The following is a 13541-nucleotide window of genomic DNA, read 5'->3' as shown; positions in this document are numbered from 1 at the left end:
ATTTAGTTCTTCATTACTGACAAAGGTGGTCACATCACTTAAATATCAGAGCCTCAAATTTCTAGCTTTATAGTATTTCTTTAGAAAGGATGTCATGAGGATTTTAAAACATTAATATATGTATATGTTAAATAGGAAACATAATTAGGTCATATAAATTATGTTTGTTAATATGATTATTTGAACATACTAATTTGATTCAGAATTTATGACAAAATTCTCACAAAATTGATATTTTTTCCAACAGAAGTTTCTTTATTAAAATGATTTATAACTCATCAAAGAGCGCTATTCTTGCCTGATATTCAACATCAAACTTTGGCAGTGACTTCTTGAAAATATTATTTAAAAGATTCTTTTGTTCCAAGGTGACAGCAATAAAATTTTAATATAATCATTCAATGAAGAATCATTCTTATGATATTTCAACTTGAAACACTTAAAAAAAACCATAGGACAAAACTTTGAAATGAAGTTGTTTTCCTATTTGCAACCTTTACATCCACATGCAGACTTTGCTGATGTTGACCATGCTAAAAAAAAATCGAATTCCTTCTACAAAGTAATATAATTTTACAAAGGACAAATGAATCCAACAGCAGTACTTACAAGACAATATGTTGTAAACTAACTGTACAATTTCAGGAAGGGGAGGAATTGGGGAGGAGGGAAGGTTTGACAAGAAATGCACTCACTGTCTTTTTTTTACATATGAAACTGTAACCCCTCTGTACATCACCTTGACAATAAAATAAAATTTAAAAATATTGTTATCATAAAGGTGATGTAAAGTGGGGCTACCATTATATAAGTAAGGTTAAGAGTACATTTATTTAGACAATGTCACTCCTTCCCTCAAATTCTCCCAGTTTTCCCTTCTTATCCCCAGCCACAAGATGTATAGTTAATTTTCAACATGTGTCTAGAAAGAACCACTGCTACATATGTTCACTTTTTGTCCTTCTATTTCTGTGCCACTCTTACCTTCTCAAAGACAGATAAAGCAACAAACAAAAGTGAACAAAAAGAAAAGAAAAACAATGAAGTAAAAACCTCTTGTTTCCATTTCCTGGAGCTCTTTTTCATAAATGTTATTTTAATGACCAGATGAACATAGTCATTGTGCCTTTGTGTTCCTCTCCTTTGGTCTCACAGTAATGTAACTTTTAATTTGTAATTTTTTTCCTCAAGAAACTCTACATGAAAAAATTACTCATAGAAAGCACTTACTTATAAGAAAGCTTGTAAGAAAAGCCAACAGTATATATGGAACAACTGTTCTCAAGAGTTTTTTTTTTTCTTTTTATAATGTATATGAATCAAAGAGATTTTATTGTCTTACTTCTATTCTATACATGCCTATAGTATTCATTGTTCAAATTTACTCCCTTGTTATACTTTTTATCCAAATCTTTTACTTTAAACAGGTTTTATTTTCTTTACATACTTATTTTTAGACAAATGATTCTTCATTTTCTTATTGTAGAAAGATGACACTTGCCTCCTTGTAAACTCCTATCTATTCAAAAATCTTCCAGGCAATTGCTGTGAGGTCTTCACAGTGACACCCATAAAGTTAGTCAGTGAATTGATATGTTAAGTCAAATGCAGATGTAGTAAATCTCAAAGCATGATTATAATATGACTTCCTTAATAGCATTTATTTGCTAGAGATATATTTTCTGGAAAGAACTCACAATTTGGACCATCAGGTTCAAAAATAGGAATTTAGTGATTCTGATTGCAACACATCATCTAGTGACAGCCAGGAACTCAAAACATTGGTGATGCAATGACGAATAAAATGCAAACACCTATCTATTTTGTGTCTGATAACAAATACATTAGAAATTTGTACAAGACAGTTGTATAAAATTTCCATAGTCCACGGAAGCATAGTGTCCATACGAATGTTCACTGAGTAAAGACAGTCAGTAGAGACACATGAAGAGTGACACATCAAAGTCATAGCTTTATAATTGATGAAGCCAGATTGTTTCAACCATTAGCTTTTATTTATTTACTGAGAGAAACACCGATCAACATCCCAGTTGACTTGAATGTGGAAAGTAGTTGACAGGCAATTTTGACTTGGTTAAAAAAGAAAAGAAACTCTGTAGCATGGATTGGAAAACAGATTTTTGCAAGTTCTATGTCTTTATTTATCCCCTCATTTATCTTTTGCTTGAACTAAAAGTTATTGAGACGAGTTTGTACTTTTCTATTGTTTTGAATTTTGTGATTCTGTTTATTACATGTAGAGACTCATTTTTTTTTCAATTTGCTGAATGAAATATATTTTATATTGATGAATAAAGCTATTCCTGATGGACTTAATGCACCTTTAAATGTGTCTTTAAGTGTGAAGCATTTGAAATATATTCCTACCCTCCCAAAAATCTTTAATAGTTTTAATTTGGCTACTTGCAGAACTCATTTTGGGTTGCCAAACCTTTATAGCCTTCTCATATTGTAAACAGGAAATAAGAGTTCCTTGACCACAAAAACGTTGGAATTGATAGTAGTTTGGGACCACCACACTTGGGATTCCCTAATGTCTCTGCTCAAAGATGGTGAAAAGGCTGGTGACCAGAGAATTCTTGATGCTGAGACCTGTTTCCTGTTCATTATATTTCAGTCTGCAGTTAATAGTTTTGAAGTTACAATACAAGAAACATCTATTTTTATCTTTTCTTCTTTTAGTAATTGAGTGTCATTTCTCACTGGCTGTTAAGGAAAGCTTTATTGGTTGATGAGATAAAGTTTATTTACATATCTCTATGCACCACATTTATTTTTAGCAATATTTACTTCTATCACTTATTGATATTTCTTATATATTAGCATATATTAATTGTACAAAGTTTTTATTGTCATATGTCCACACAGGAACATATTTTAACTGAATTCATCTTCATTGCTCTTTTGTGCATTCTTTTTAGATAATGTTAGTGAGTTTTATTATTTGATTTTCGTACATGCACGTAAAGTACTTCAACCATAATTGCTTAACATTTTCAAAGACAATTGTTTCTGAGTGAATGCAAAATAAAAAATACAGTGTTTTAAATATTATTGAGCACACATTTCATCAAATAGACTATTATAATTATGAATGAACTTGTAGATCCACTTAGATCATTGGGAAGCAGAAATAAAATAAGTGCTAGTGGATTGTTGGGTGAATATCTATGCAAGATCAAGGAGAGAATGAGCAGGAATGAAGGGAAGGTTCTCAGACCAGTGTGCAGGCCTGCCACAATGAAAGAAGAGAGGAAAGAAAGAGACTGCAGTAAGAACAGTCTGTGGTAGATGTGTAGTTCCAGAAAAGTTTTGACCAGACCCATGGAGACCTCCAAGCACAAGCTGAACATCAGTGGGGAGTGAATTGTCCAAAAATGCTAGACTCCAGTTTCCACAGAGTGCAGTGTCATTGCCTGACAAGACCTGAGCAAAAGTACAGCTTACACCATACTGAATGTAGTGGATCCTGAGGGGAGTGAGCTGAAGGGAGTCAGGTAACTCAAAGCAGCTCCCCTTTGCGGGATGATCTTGTGAGTGGTACAGCTCCATAGCCACGACGCGGCTCTGTGCAATATGCTTTCCTAGAACAAAAATCTCACTCAACAAACAACACAAAAATACAGGAAAGAGTTCCAAAACCATTACACTAAAATGAATTACAATTTTTTTCTGTAATTTTTATTAAAAATATTTATAGAGTTTATTAAAAGAAATGTTTCAAAAATCTCAAGAGATTACCATTTCAGTTGGCTCTCTTTGACCTTAAATATGTCTTTGTGTCATTTAATTTTTTAAACACTAGCAGGAAGTTTGCTGGGATAATTAAAGATATTTTTTTGAATAAATTTGAGAAACTTTTTACTTCTCTGTTTTAAAAAAAAGCCACTTCCAAAACATAATTAAATTCTGATCTTGAAAAAGTATTTTCAGATACTCTTCACTTTGTATTAATTTAAGACATAAAAGATATACCTAGGAGTGGGTTCAGCAATATCTAGTTGTGCCTATTATGTTGTTTGGATGAAAATAGAAATTTTAAGTGACTTTGAATCTGAATATCACACTGAATAGCCAAGCCTGGAATTCACTTGGCATTTGAATCAATTACACCAAGAAATGAGAATAAGTACCTGAGTAAATTTTCAAATAGGTGCAAGTGATTCACTGAAAACAATGCTCCACAGAAAGTTTAGAACCAATAAGAAAAGTAGCACATCTATTGGGATATGCATTCACAGAACCCAAGTTTGCATCCCTGATAGTCACCATTGACTCAAAGAAACAAATGGAGTCATAAATAAAACCTTATGTTTAGTAGACAAAATTTTCTCGATGGAAGGGAATGTTTTTCTTACTCAAAACTCGAGTACACAGACTCCTTATGAATGAAAAACAAAAGCGAATTTATAAGTACTAGTAAGAAAGTTTACAATATAAATAAGTTCCATTTGCCTTATTTAGGTATTGATGTAATACAAAATCCTTTTGTTAGTATAAATGTATACAGTGTAGTATATAAAATAGTAATTAAACCATTTTACATGGATAACCATTTCAAAGCAGGGAGCTAAAATAAATCTTTAAACCTTAACATTAAATAATGATTTTTATAAATTTTTAAAAAGACTAATATTAAATGTTCTTTTTTTATCACAGTTTACTCTTTCTAATTCTTAAAAAGGCATTATAGGGCTGGGGATATGGCCTAGTGGCAAGAGTGCCTGCCTCATATACATGAGGCCCTGGGTTCGATTCCCCAGCACCACATATACAGAAAGTGGCCAGAAGTGGCACTGTGGCTCAAGTGGCAGAGTGCTAGCCTTGAGCAAAAAGAAGCCAGGGACAGTGCTCAGGCCCTGAGTCCAAGCCCAGGACTGGCCAAAAAATAAGGCATTATAATCATACCAACTCCTTTTAAACTTTACTAGCATCTATTAATTGTACAATGAGATTTCATTTTTTTTACATATTAAGTATTTGTATACAGAGGTTCCTTAATTCAGGCTATGAGTACAATGCATCTTTTGTTCAATGTCAGAGCATTTTTCCCTTTCGGATTTCATTCTGACATATCCATATATGCATATAATATATTTTGATCAGACTTACCCAACTCAGTTAAGAAGTTAAAAGGTGACTTGAGTTTGTCTTAGTTGAAGTTCTAATTATATTGATTCAAAAAATGTTAAATATTAGACTAGAAAACCTTCATAAGAAGTGTCTCATCTAAGAAATCTATCCTATGCAAGTCCTAGTCAGAAAAGGGGTTAAACCACCTTGAAGAGCTCCATGTTGATCATCACTCCTTCTTCCACAGAACATCAAGAGGCAACCTACAAATTCAGATCACAGTTGATTACACTCACCCCGTTGTTTCTTGATTTTACCAACCTTTTTTCTGAATAACTATTTATTGTCAAAGTGATGTACAGAGGGGTTACAGTTTCATAGGTAAGTCAGTGAGTATATTTCTTATACAATTTGTTACCTCCTCCTTTATAAACTTTCCTTTCTTTCAAGTTGTTCCCGCATTTGCCTTTGTTCCAGCTTCTACCATCATCTGGGTGACTCAAGAGTTCATCTGAATATCAGAGTTTCATCTTTTTTGTTCATCTCCATAAGAACAACACCCTTAATCACCTGTTAATTCAGCCAACATCTACAGAGCCACACCTTTGACATATTCATCTTGAAATTTTTTTTTGTATTTTTTTTCTTATTTATTGTCAAAGTAATGTACAGAGAGATTACAGTTTCATACATTAGGCCTTGGGTACATTTCCTGTACTGTGTTACCTCTTCCCTCATTCCCCCCATCCCCACCCCCTTTTCCTCTCCCCCCATGAGTTGTTCAGTTGGTTTACACCAAATGGTTTTGCAAGTATTGATTTGTAGTTGTTTGTCTTTTTATCCTGTGTCTCTCAATTTTGATACTCCCTTTCACTTCCCTAGTTCTAATACCACTATATACAGTATCCAGTGTACTCAGATGAGATACAGTGATAGTGCTGGCACAACCACAAGAAGGGGATACTCTCAGAATGTAATTCCAAAACATGACATTATTTCATTGCTAATAGCAAACAAATTATAAATATGAACATAGGAAGCGTGTAACATTATTGGTAGATATGACACATATAGATACTTCATCCTTGGGATTTTTTTTGGTTGTTGTTGATGCTTGTCCTGGGGCTTGAGCTCATGGCATAGGTACTGTCCTTGAGCTTTTGTACTGGCATTCTGCCAAATGAGCCACAGTTTCACTCCCAGCTTTTTTGGTGGTTGGTTGGAAGTAATAATCTCATGGACTTTCCTGCCTGGGCTGTTTTCAAACCCTGATCCTCAAATCTTACCATTCGGTGTAGCTAAGATTCCTGGTGTGAGTCACTGATACCCAGCAGTGAGATATTTTTATTTCAAGGTAATTAAATTTCACTGTTAATTATTCCTGATATCCTTATAAGCTTTTCTGCAATTGTTTATTTTTTTCATGTTCTTTCAAAGTGAATCTCAGTAACTCTTGAAAATAGAGGAAATGTGGACTTAAAAAATTTGATTCCTGTTTTACTTTGAGAAAATTCATGTGCCAGATACCAAATGATCTGCCTACGGCCTACTATTGACAGATGATGTGCAGGAGAGAGAGTTTTCTCTCTCCTGGCTTCTTGCCTTTGCTTCCATGTGAAAACATCTAAGTCAGAATACCTATATTCTAACAGGTGTGATTGAAACATGTTTTATGTTTGACCTCTTAGTATGTGCATAGTATAGAAAAAAGAATACTATATTTTTTAACTACACAGTGCCCAGTAAATTGAAATTAAGATAATTCAGGTGGCTAACCAATTTCTTCCAATCAGAAAAGGGGCAGATCTTATATTACATTTTAGGGATCCTGAGCACCAACCTGTGTTGACTCTAATAAATTTTATTATTTGTTATAACCTTAACAAAAAAGGATCATCAACAATAGAAGCTATGGTTTCACATGGCATGTTGAAATTGATGACAACAGTGATATAAGAGTCATTCCCATAACATGGAGTTCATCTTACGTGTTCATAGGGGCATTTCTAATAGGCTCTTGTGATCCGCTGCTGTGACTAGCCTAAACCTGTGCTAATTATTCCCTAAGTGAGAGACCATAGAGTCCATTTTTCTTTGGGTCTGGCTCACTTCACTTAGTATAATTTTTTCCAAGTCCTACCATTTTCTTACGAATGGGGCAATGTCATTCTTTCTGATAGAGGCATAATATTCCATTGTGTATATGTACCCCATTTTCCTGATCCATTCATCTACTGAGGGGCATCTCGGTTGGTTCCAAATTTTACTTTGACAAATTGTGCTGTGATGAACATTGTTGTGCTAGTAGCTTTAGTGGGTTCTTGTTTGTGACTTTTTGGACAGATACCCAAAAGTGGGGCTGCTGGGTCATAGGGGTGCTCTATGTTTAGCCTTCTGAGGAATCTCCATACCACTTTCCAGGGTGGCTGAACAAGTTTACATTCCCATCAAAAATGAAGTAGGGTTCCCTTTTGGCCACATCCCCTCCAACATTTACTATTGTTAGTTTTCTTGATAAAGAACATTCTTACTGGGCTGAGGTGGAATCTCAATGTTGTTTTGATTTGCATTTCTTTTATGGCCAGTGATGTAGAGCACTTCTTCAGGTTTCTCTTGGCCATTCTCATTTCCTCATCAGAGAAGTCTCTTTTTAAGTCTTTAGCCCACTTGTTGAAGGGACTATTGGTTTTTTGCAGTTTTGTTTTGGAGGAATTTAATTTTTTTTTTACTTCTACATATATTTTAGATATGAGGCCTTTGTTTTGTTGTATGGCCGGTAAAGATATTTTCCTAATCTATGGGCTTTCTGTTTATCTTGTGAGCTATGTCCTTTGCCCTGAAGAAGCTCTGCAGTTTGATGCAGTCCCATTTGTCCATCCTCTCCTTGATTTGTAGCATTTCTGGGTCTTGGTTAAGGAAGTTTCATCTTGTGTCAAGGAGCCCAAGTGTTTCTCCTACTCCTTCTTTTAGTGTTTTCAGGGTATCTGCTTTTATTTCGAGGTCTTTGATCCATTTGGAATTGATTTTGGTGCAGGGTGATATATAAGAATCTGGTTTTAGTTTCTTGCAGGTTTTGAACCAGTTTTGCCAACACCATTTGTTAAGGAGGCTATCTTTATTCCATCCTATTTTTTTTTAGCTCCTTTATCAAAGATTAAGTTGGCATAGTTCTGTGGGTTCATTTCATCTTGAAATTTTTTAAAGAATGATTATCATTTTCTCAGGGCAGTCGCCTTGATTAAGAACTAAAGAAAGTGCATAGAGAAATCAGAACCATGTACATCTTAACAATCTTAAAAGCTATGAGAAATAATAGATAAATTTCTTCCAAATGACAATTAAACTGACAGCATCAGTAGACAGCAGAGACAGATGGAATAGTGTTTTCAATGTGCTGAAGGAAAATGCTTGTCAAATTAAAGTTGTTCAGAATTAGTGAGTGAACATGAAATGATGAAACTTTTATACATACAAAATCTGATCACTGTTCTTCTTATACAGCCTTGGCAACTGAATCACTGTATTTCACTGGATAAATGATGTTATAAATTTTATTTTCCACCAATAAAATAAAAAATGCTGTTAAACCATGATGTGCTATCAATTGTAAGATTTATCACAAATAAAGAATATTAAATATATGAAAGATTGTATCTTACAACCTTTTTAAATAGTAGAAAAAAGTACCATGAAGGAAGAAATTCAATATACAAGACTAAGATTTAAGAACCAATATTGAACAAAGGAGCCAACTTCTCTCAAGTGAGTACCTAAAGGTTAGGATGTTATATGTTCCATATAAATGTATATCCATCATCTTTGAATAACACAGTCATAGAGTGATAAGGTTCTCTTTGTAATCCAGGTGTTAGACTTTATCATATATAGATATCTGTTACTCCTGCCTCCTTTCACAGCTCCAAGGTGTTATGAGGCAGTAAAACTCATATATTGAAAGCATGCAATGAATATATTTTAAAGAAGGAAATGAGAAGATCAAAGGTGGAAAATTTTGAAGGTAAGAAGGATGAGAATATAATCAGTTTGAGGATAGGGAAAAAAGACTAATGATTCTAATTCAGCAATTTTGATGTGTGCATTTAGAGTAATGAAGAAGAGTTATGATACAGAAAAATCAACTTGTATATACGTAAAGTGTGTCATTGTTGTATTCTTTGAAAACCTGTGCCTAGAGTCAGATAATATGTTTGCCTTCTTTAATCCATCAGTTTGCTGAATATAGTTTGTATATTCCAGTATGAAGAAATTTGGATAGTTATTCTCTACTTTCGTCCACCAGGAAAATCAAGGCTTCCTAAAAGGTTTTAGTTTTATAAAAATGAGCAAGGTAGTTTAAATAAGAAGTGATCGCTTATGTAAGACTATAAAGATCCAAATATAAATTCTCCTTTATGGAAATGACAGCTCCTTTGAAACGTGAATGAATGGTTTAGTTTAGAATACTATGTATAAATAGACTTGACTGTGATTCTTCCTATACATGGGTTCTGACTATTTGCTGAATCAGGAGAGAAAACAGGATTGTTATGTTTGTTTTCTTTTCTTCTATTTTTAAGATTAGCTAATCAGTAACAAAATCAAAATATACAGTGGGTTTTGTATGCTCAGTGGAATATTTGATGTTGTTGTTTTGGTTTAAACTAACAATATATGTCTCTCTCCTTTAGAACAGTGAGGTCTCCTGGGAATGGAGAAGAAAATAACTCTCATCTTCTCTCTCTACTTTTGATTCTATAACGTATGCAGGGTTTCCCTTTTCATAATATGAACATTTGAATATAGATAGCATGGAATATAGAAAGAAAAGCTAATAGGGACATATGTAGGAGGAAATTGGATTATGAACTGGAGATTATTATTCTTGCTTCCATTCCTTACTTTGGAGGGGTTATAGATGAATATATACATGCCATATGCATGCCATGTTTCCAGGCTATATCTCATGACTACCTTTGGAGTGCCTTGAGATAAGAAAATTGAAACATTATTTTTCATTTGTGGTTCTAAACACTAGTGTGTATGAAACAATTCCTACCATTGTGCTTTATAGGGCAGCACATATACTGTAATTAAAGTTAATGAAATAATACATATCTTATTTAGAGCTGATGGAGCAGTTCAACGTGGACTGTGGGTGTTGACTAGTGGTGATCTGCAGTGGAATCTTTGGTAATAAAGGGTTCAAAAGAAAATTGAATCCTATTTTAAAATTTCAGACCATCAAATTCATTTCAACATTATATGCATATTCAAAGTATCACAATGAAGCCTCTTTGTACTACTAATTTATGCTAATACTTTCTTTAATTCAAATTTTAAAAATTATCTTTCAACTTCATTTTTCTACATGAATAAAAAAGAGTGAAGGCCTGAGTCTTTGATATGTAATAGTACAAAAATAGAATTAAATATTATTTTGCTTTGATAACATTTAAGTTTCTCTTCTATTTTTCTAGTAATCCTGATTTATCATTAGAATAGTTACAAAATTTTCTTATAAACAATATTGCTTATATTAAAAGACAAGACATTTTTGAAAATTGTACAATTTCCTTTCTTTATGAATCTACCAGTCGTGGAATTTGAACTTTGGGCCTCACACCACTTAGTTTTCTAGTTTGGATAGTGATCTACCACTTGAACCATGTCTCTAGCCTTTCTTTAGCTGCCCAGTTGAAGTCTCATACACTTTTCTGTCTGGTCTGGCTTCAAATTAATGTAGTATAACATTGTACAGTGTTAAGTGAGTATAGAATACCTAGAATACCTTACAGTAAGGATAAATTCCCTCAATATCAGCATATTGAAGTAAATTGAGACTTTTCTCATAAATGATACCCTGAATGCTTGAGTCTTGATGCCCTGGGTAATTAATGTAGCCCCCTTCCCCACTTCTCTCTCTCCTCTCTGCCTCTCTCTCTCTCCTCTATGTCTCTGTGTGTGTTTGTGTGTATGTGTGTGTGTGTGGAGGGGTATGTGTGTTCAAGGCTGCAGATTAACTGCTATTGAGTTGCTGTCTGAGATTCCCAGTTTCTTAATATCTGCCTTGTAGTCACTGAGCAGTAGAAATCATGCACTCATATATTTGCTGAGGAGTATGAACTTTCCCAGCCCAGAATGAATATGAATAAAGTGCATGAAGGAAACATTTGCAATGGAAGGAAGAATCCCCTTTTTCACTTTGGAAAAAGACTAGAGTGTTATATAGCTGTGGCATATCCAGTTTGTAGATCATTGCTTGCTTGTTTCATTTATTTTTTTCTGAATAATTACTTATTTATTGTCAAAGTGATGTACAGAGGGGTTACAGTTTCATACGTAAGGCAGTGGGTACATTTCTTGTACAATTTGTTACCTCCTCCCTCACTTCCTCCCTTCCCCTTCTCCCTTTCCCTCTCCCCCCATGAGTTGTTCAGTTGCTTTACATCAAACGGTTTTGTAAGTACTGCTTTTGGAGTTGAAGTGCCCATATGTTTTTGGAATCTGAAATGCAGAGTCAGGTCAAAATACTTGCTGTAATTAGAGTGTTCATGTTTAGGAATGGAAAAGTATTTGTGTAAGTTTTGAAAAGCAATATGAATGATGAAGTAACCACAAGCCGGTTAAGTTGGTTGTTACTGTAACCTTTGGACTGAAAAATTCATAACAGCCCTACCCTACTTCAGAACCGTAGCAAAATCAGAATTATTCTAGCTTTCTACATAACAGCAACTGAGCTGGCTTCAATGATAAACAGACACACATGAAGAAAAATTCCACTGACCCTACATTCACCTCAGCTTCAGTGGCCTAATTGTTGAAGAAGTTTTGTCAAAGCAGAGTTCACACTTTTAGTCTATGCATTTTGGAAGGGCAGAGAGATGAATATTTAGACCTAAGTAAACCAGAATATAGTTAAACTAATGCAGAATGATGATCTAAAATTATTCATAATTTATAAAAATGAATTAATAACATCTCTCTGTATATAGAAAAATTAAGCATGAGTCTTTGTGATACAACACATAGTTACTTTGTACATTTCAAAAGTATCAAAGGAATCACTTTCATAGTAGTCATACATAGAGACATATAGAAGGATAAAGATAAATGGACAGATGATATAGAGATAATTCTGTACAAAGAATATAGTGTAATGAGAGTTTTACTGGACAGGGGTGTAGAAACACAAATTATCATTTATTTTAAAGAAAGTGTACACATATATGCATACTAAGAGAAAGAATAAGCATTATAATTTGTTGGTGATATAGTCTAACAATTATTTCACACATATCCATATTTTCTTTATTTCTACCGAACTGAGTATAGGGTAACAATATTCATTAGAACATTATTTATAATCAAACTACCAAAAACAAATGGAAGCAGATAGATGTACATGGCAGACTGGCTGAACAAAAACAGTAATGTTCTTAAATACTGTAAAATCATAAAAATAAGGAAACATACAACAGTAAGGTATACATGTAAGTAAACATTTAAAAATCCATTTTCTGTTCTGTATTTCTAAATCAGAAATGTGTTTAATGAACAAGCAATAAAATGCATACTTACATGCATGCATACATACAAATGAATATATTTAACTAACAGCAATACTATTCATTCTCAAGTGACATTTGAGGAACTGTTCTTCACATAGAATGACAACAACAAATTTTAAATATTTTTGTAAATTTTAGAAAGCCCCTTTGTGAATTCCCAGATATGGCCCAGATAAGACTGTCAAAGTTTAGAAAATTTACGTTAGCACAAATGACAAAACTGACCGAGTTAGGGGTCTGTTTAAAATGTTAATATTAGATGAATCCAAGGAAAAGTTGAAGTATAGCTCCATTTAAACTTATCTTTCATTAATTGTTTGATACTATATAGCACACTAAGAATTCTATGAAAAGAACTGCATAAAAGAAATTTGATCAGGTATAATCATTCACAGGACAGTCAAGTGTTATATATTGAACTAATAATTGGCATTTAGATTGAGCTTGATGATTTATAAAAATGTCTTCTTTTTTTTTTTTTTTTTTGCCAGTCTTGGCCTTGGACTCAGGGCCTGAGCACTGTCCCTGGCTTCTTTTTGCTCAAGGCTAACACTCTGCCACTTGAGTTACAGCACCACTTCTGGCCACTTTCTGTATATGTGGTGCTGGGGAATCGAACCCAGGGCTTCGAGTATACGAGGCAAGCGCTCTTGCCACTAGGCCATATCCCCAGCCCTAAAAATATCTTCTTATAACACTGAGTTGCTCACAGTCAAATGTCTTAAAGTTAATGCATGCACTTTGTTAATATTATGTATATATCAATGCATATGTATTTATAGTTTGTTTTATGCATCAATTATAAATTTTGAATTTATATAAAATAGAATAGGAATGACTTTACCAAAGTCTACATTATGATCAAGATCAAGATCAAGA

Source organism: Perognathus longimembris, chromosome 22 (assembly GCF_023159225.1).
Source record: "Perognathus longimembris pacificus isolate PPM17 chromosome 22, ASM2315922v1, whole genome shotgun sequence".
In the NCBI taxonomy this organism is placed as follows: domain Eukaryota; kingdom Metazoa; phylum Chordata; class Mammalia; order Rodentia; family Heteromyidae; genus Perognathus; species Perognathus longimembris.
This window is presented reverse-complemented; position numbering follows the sequence as displayed.